Source organism: Trachurus trachurus, assembly GCF_905171665.1.
Source record: "Trachurus trachurus genome assembly, chromosome: 7".
In the NCBI taxonomy this organism is placed as follows: domain Eukaryota; kingdom Metazoa; phylum Chordata; class Actinopteri; order Carangiformes; family Carangidae; genus Trachurus; species Trachurus trachurus.
The window spans coordinates 31,192,878-31,199,933 of record NC_139901.1 but is presented as its reverse complement, the minus strand read 5'-3'; positions in this window follow the sequence as shown (position 1 = coordinate 31,199,933).

Here is a 7,056-nt window from a genome sequence, read left to right as displayed (position 1 = left end):
TTTTGACGAGAAATAAGACAAATATTCTTGGTAAGATATTTGAGTTTTTGCGGTGTATGGAGGAGGAGGAGGAGGAGGAGGAGACACCGGCTGGACGTCCAGCCCCTCGAGACACTTACCGCCGAGCTGAGGAGGCCAACACATCGTCACAGGAGGAGGCCCAGAGACTCTTTGATGGAGAAACTCAAGTCAGAGTTTTTTTCTTTTTCGCAGAGGGAAGCCGAGGACGAGTTGAAGGAGACGATCTGGAAAAAAAAAAAAAAGAAACCAGGATGTGAGGCGGTTTCAAAGCTCTGCAGCTCTCTGTGCTGCTGCATGAGTATAAAACAACACTGGACTGAAGCATTTTGGGAACTGTTAGATGTTAAAAAATAAAAGTAAAAATGCTCCATCAGGCATTGTTTATGAGAAACAACACTTCCGAGTTTCACCGCACTGCAAAAACTCAAAATCTTACCAAGAATATTTGTCTTATTTCTAGTCAAAATGTCATTTCTAGTCAAAACAAATCTCATTATACTTAAAATAAGAAACATCACATTAAAAAGTAGCTTGTTTTAGACACTTTTTACTTCTTTCAAGCAGATTTTCACTTGAAATAAGTAGAAAAATCTGATAGTGGAGCAAGTTTTTCTTTCTTATTACAAACACAAAAAACATGGCAGATTTTTCTACTTATTTTAAAGGGACATTGTGTAACTTCTCCTGTTATCTATTAACGAAAATCGATTATTTCGTTCAAAAGTCTGTTTTTCATTAACCAGTAATCCCCCCATCAACAAAGTGAAGTGTTCCTTTCAGCTCTGAATGAGCCGTTCATATCATTCATATCTCCATGGAGCGGGTAAGCTCGGTGCTGCTGCCATGTGGTGTCTCCATGTTTTTACGTTCAGTGGCAGCGTGACGGTAGGAAACCACGGAAACTCAGCGGAGACACCGGAGCTGTATTCTGCTGCATTCACCTGCAGTCGGGCAGACGGCCGTCGCTAACAAACCAGATGTCATTTTAGTCACAGAAGTCGAGAGAAAGCCAGTAAAACGTGGGTCAGGTAAACAATACCACATCACCATGACAACATATTGTCACGTGTATTGTTTTGCCTCGTGCTGACGGACCACTTGTTTACATAGAGGCTTGTTTATGCCGTTACGTGCAGCGGCTGTCATCCGTCTGCCGTCTGCCCAATTTCAGGTGAATGCAGCATGAAAAATACAACCGCAACTCTAGATGGGAGGAATTCCTACACAATGTTCCTTTAAGTAAAAATTAGTTTGAAACAAGTAAAAATTACCTAAAAACAAGTTAATTTTTAGGTGATTAGTCTAATTTTAAGTGGAAAGAGATTAGTTTTGACTAGAAATTAGACATTTTGACAAGAAATAAGACAAATATTCTTGTAAAGATTTTGAGTTTTTGCAGTGCGATAACACAAGAAATGATCTGCTCTCCATCGTCACCTTGAGACTTTGAGGCTTCAGTGCAGTTTCACAGGTGTGATGAAGAAGAAGAAGGAACAGGACGAGTGTTCACAAACTGGCTGCAGCGTTGTTGCTGATTTCAGTTCTTACATTGAGTTAAATTAAATTAAATTAAATCAAATTAAAAGGCACAAACAGCTTCTGACTGGTTTGTGTGAACAGGAAACAGTGGGTCGTTCACACACCTGTAACCTCCTCCTCTTCCTCCTCGGTTCGATGTTCTTCACTCTCCCTCTTCTTCCAAGACGACACTTCCTCTCCTTCTTCTTTTGTCTTTTCTCTGAACACAGTTTATTTTTCTGGTTGGTGGATGTGTAAAGTTTCATGTACAGCTGGTCACTGTATCTATGGTTTCTCTGTTTTGTTTTGTTTTGCTTTTCCAAACAGAAAAGAAACGATGATAGGTATAGATAAAAGAAAAAAAAACTACTAAATAACTGTGGACATGTTGAATCTGTGTTTGATCTGTGGCAACGACTGAGAAGAAAAAGCCGAAGTCAAACGTAGAAACATGCAACTTTTTTTCTCGATGTTGAATGATCACGTCATTAATCTTTGAACTGTTGTACAGGGAGAACGTCGTCGTCGTGTCTGAGCGAATTCACCGTCCAGATGTTGGGATGTGCAACATGTGGTGGATGGATTCGTTTCTGGAGACATTTGATACGATGAGAACGAGACTGAAGCTGCTGCTGCTTGTTTGTTTCATCAGAGTGGTTTTTAAAGAGTCCTCTTTGATTATTATGTTTGTCTTTATCACTTATTCATTTTTTTATGTATTTATTGTTCAGAGATGCCACAGTTTCTTCTTGTTCTTGTAACTTGAACGGTTTCAAAGTCGCGACAAAGACGAAAAGTTCATAAAATCATTAAAAAAAAAACGTGGTAAATGTTAAATGTCCCGTGAAGGAAATTAAGATAATTATCACTTTATTGTTCTTGGTCCCTTTTTGGTTTATTTACTGTCATAAGGTGGAAACATGTTGATGATTGATGAATATTGCTGTCGATGTTCAATGTGGCGTTCAGGGACAGGGCTAAATACAGGAAAACTGACACACACACACACACACACACACACACAGCACTGATGATTATTATTAATCGGAGACAAAAGAAATGATCCATTGTGGCAGTTTTTGCACAAATTTTAACAGCAGGCACAAAGTAGGAAGTTAATTTATGTTCATTTTATTTAATTTTTTAATGCTTACATAACTTAACTACTGCTAACTTCATGTTGTGGGTGCACTGTGTTATTGGCGTTTGTTCCAGCAGCACAAAACTTTAACAAAACGATCAATTAAGCTGCGTTTCCGTCCACAATCTGTTCTGTATTTACATTTGAAAAAAAAAAAGGGCACAAGAAATGACAAAAAATGTAAAAAGAGTTAAAAAATTCTTTGCATTTCTGTTTGTTTAGTGTTTTCGTTTGAGTAAAAATCGTTAGCGTCCCATTGGTCGACACAGATCTGCTGCTAATTTTAAAGATATAGTACAATTTATTTATTTTTTTCTCGCTTTTATTGATACACATATTTTTGCACTTCAACAAAAGCACAACAACATTTTTATCCCAGGGTTTTTAAACTGTCAGGTGTCTGTTGAGCTGTGGTGTTTGGTTAAAAAGAAACAAAGCTATTGGTTTGGAAATGTGAAACACGAGTCCCACGTACATACATAAATCTAAAATGTCCAGATGCTCTTATCACATGTTTTCTCACAAGAAACTCGTCCAGAGCTTTTAATTAATATGAATCGATCTCTTCCATCTCTGTGATAAACATTATTTGGTCCCAGTTTTTAGGTTTTACGCTGCAGGAGGAATCTCTTCGCTGCAATTATTGGGGAGCAGAGATACGATCGGTACATTCAGGCCGAGAAATGTTAAAGCCACCGAGTCCATAAGATTAAAAAAAAAAAAACATTCAGGGGAACATTCAGAGATGATTCTGGGTCGGACTTGTGCAGATAGTTTCTTTGACTGGAGAGCAGATCATTAACTCCAGTTCAGTTTTATATTATCTTGTGCAGCAGCAGCCGCAGAAGTTTTAATCTTGATATGTGGCGATGTTTTCTTTGGCCGTGGGGGCGGCGGCGGCTCGGACCGGTCTAGACTCCAGCAGAACTGAGAGTGAGACTATAATATATCACAGAAATGTCGACGAGCATGTGAGCAGATGCATCGAGCAGACTTCTACAGGATCTGTTGAAGCCATTTCCTCCGTGGGCTACGGTAGTTTTACTGTTTTAGTGCCTGAGCTGGTGTGTGAGGGGGAGGAGGAGGGTCGGACGGGTCAGCATCCACCGAGCAGTGGCATTTCTCTAATTGGCCCTTATTTGTAGCGAGAGGAAGTCGGTGCATTTATTGTTTGTTGCTTGACGTAATCCAAAATCAACACAAGAACACAACTAGTAGGGATGCACCGATCTGTCTTCTTCAGTCCCAATGAAGCCGAAACCGATTCCTGGACTTAGCGTATCGGCCGAAACCCGTTACCGATCCGATGCCACCTTGAAGACAGTGAAGACATCAGGCTTGACCTTAAACTGTGCGTTCACACCAAAAGCTTCCAAAGCTTCAAAAACGCTTGAGGGTGCGCTTCACACAAGACAGCTTCCAAAACGGCAAATATTTTTAGCCACTTTGGTCGCTCGTCATGTGACTGACGTCAAAGTTCGATCGCGCTGGTCATTGGGGAGCTGAAGGACAAAAAAAAGGGAGCCGAAGGACGTCTCTATTCTGACTGGTTGCCGCCGAACCGCGTTATAGCTAATTACCCTAAAGTTAACCAACCAACCTCTCATTGAAAATGAATTGACTTTCAGCGTTTTGACGCTTTAGAAGCTGTGAACGCACAGTAACTTTACTCTCCTAACTTTGTAAAACAATGTCGCTCTGTGTTTGTTGTTGCATACTGCTGACACGCGATGTAGTGATGGAACGTGGAAAGGACTGTAGCTCTACAATATCGCCGCATTATGTAATAATGTTTATTAATAATTATTACAAAATGCGGATGTTGCAATTTTTTTATGAAGAAAATGTAATAATTTGGTGCATTACGTAACAACTTATTACAAAATAAGGCAAAGTTTTTTTTTGTATTAGGCTACATATTGCGTTCAAGAATTTTATTAAAAAGTGTATTACAATATTAAATAATGCAGAACGTACGCGTATGAATATAGACCAGCACGATGCCTACGTCAAAAAAAGGGGGTGGGTTTATTGACGCCAACCAATAGCAGGAAGCTTCCATGGTCCAAAAAGTCTTAAGACCTTTAAAAATGAGGGTAATTTTTGTCGTCTTTAGATGTACAAATATGTTGAACGTCAAACTTCAACATTTTGGTCCTTTCTGCGTTCCATATGTAGCACGCATCACAAACATAGAAATTGAAGTGAATAGATTCGGCGTCATGGACCACCTCTATTTTCCAATACCCAATCTAGATATTTAGTCAATATCTTGGGCTGATAATCGATCTTTAACATCCGATCGGTGCATCCCTAAACAACGCGACGTGTTTGTTCTCACTCACTCTGTTGTTTTTGATGGTGAAGCTCCTCTCTCTCTCTCTCTCTCTCTGTCTGTCTCTACACTAATGGCATTATTCATATATTTCTAATACCTTATTTAAATGTACAACTTGAAACAAGTGGTTGAATACTAACATAGTTTCTGTTTACGTTTTGTTTTCTGTTTTTTTTTTTAACTCTGTGCTTTATGATGATCATGTGGTGTTTACATACAGTAGTAGAACAAACCTCCTGAGTTGATGGACTGTTTGAAAACCTTCTAGCTTTGCCTAATATTGTAACGTTTCTTGATATGATCTTGTTATCCCTTCCAACTCTATTACAATAGCACTGACTTTACAACAATTTTTTATTGAACATTTTTGTATTTGTAATAATAATAATAATAGAAATGTTTGAGAATCCGTCCTGGTGATTGACATCTTGCAGTCTATTATGAGTTCATTTTAGATTAATCTAGATCATTATCGAGACTCAACGACGACGATATTGAGTCGACTCCGGTGTGTGTAACAATAATTATAAAGTCAAACTGAAACAGTCGGTGCGTGCGCAGTATTTCTGACACAAAAAATTTGTCTTTTCTTTTTTTTTTTGTTTCAACAAGTCTGAAAATCAAAGAGCAGAGAAGAAGCTTGTTGTTTTTTATCTCCCATGGGGTGTGTGTGATGTGTTATCGGTTCTGTGACATGGTTTTCTTTCTTTTGCTTTGATTAAAAGACTTATGCAAAAAAAAAAAAACGGGCTCGGTGTCGTTATTTTTTTTGTGCCAAACTCACCAGATAATAACAGAGCAGCAGCAGCAGCAGCAGCAGCAGCCAGAGGCTTAACAAGCAGGACGACACACAAAGAAAATGAGATTCACACTGAATCAAATGGTCAAATTAAAGGAGAGGACACACATACGCACACACACTCTCTCTAATCAACTCACTGGCTTTTCTCTGTCTTTCAATATTCTCACAATAGGAAAATGATTTTAAAAAATGTATATATAAATCTAGTTTATTTATATACACAGGAATATGTGACAGTATCTGTGATATGTATTACATTTCAGAGTGTACAGGTTGTGATTGAAGTGCAGGAGCTTCTGTAAGACTTTAGCGTGTCCACCTTATTCCTGCAGCTCTGTGAATAATGGACGTGTTGACTGGCGTTAACAAGCTGCAGGTGTCTTCTTCACTTTTAATAATAAGGGAAATAAATAAACATAACTCAGCTTCAAACAGGAAACAATGACCCAAGTTCTGCTTTAAATAACGTACAGTAGCAGATTCAGCCACTTTATTATCTCATAATCTGAAATCGCCACTTGACTTGAAGAGATGTGATCCATTTTTGTTCTTTTGTACTAATATGTTTGAATGTATAAAGAAGTGGTGCGTTCAGGTTCACTATGCAAGAAAGCAAATTGTTGTGTTTCATTTTGTTGTTCTCCTGGGTCAAGGAAGGACGAAGGGGAAGATGTGAGGAGAGAAGGGAAAAAGGTAGGAAAGATAGAAGGAGTGAGGGAACAGATTGGGTCAATTGGATCAAAAGAGGAAGGAAGAAGTAAGGACGAAGGGAAGGAAGGAAGGAAAAATTGTGGAAAGAAGGAAGGGAAAAAGGAAGGAAAGAAAAGTGGAGGGAGGGAACAGATTCGTTCAAGGAAGGAAGGGGGGGGGGCGAGGATTGTGGAAAGAAGGGAAAGATGGAGGGAGGGAACAGATTTGTTCAAGGAAGGAAGAAGGGGGAGAAGGAAGGGAAAAGGGAAGGAAAGAAAGATGGAGGGATAGGGAACAGATCAGGTCAATTGACCCTTCGCGTAAGCCCCGCCCCCTTGGTTACTGTTGCTACGGCGGGCAAGCTTTCACTCCCAGCCATGCTCCTGGCAATATTTGGTATCGATTTCAAAGGAAATATCAGCAAATTTCTGGATAAACTGTTCTGAGATAATAGAGAGAAGAAGTCACAAAGATCATTCAGAGTTTTCAGTGACGTGACTCGCGCAGGAGGATAAAACATCTGTTCAACGACACGACTGGACAATG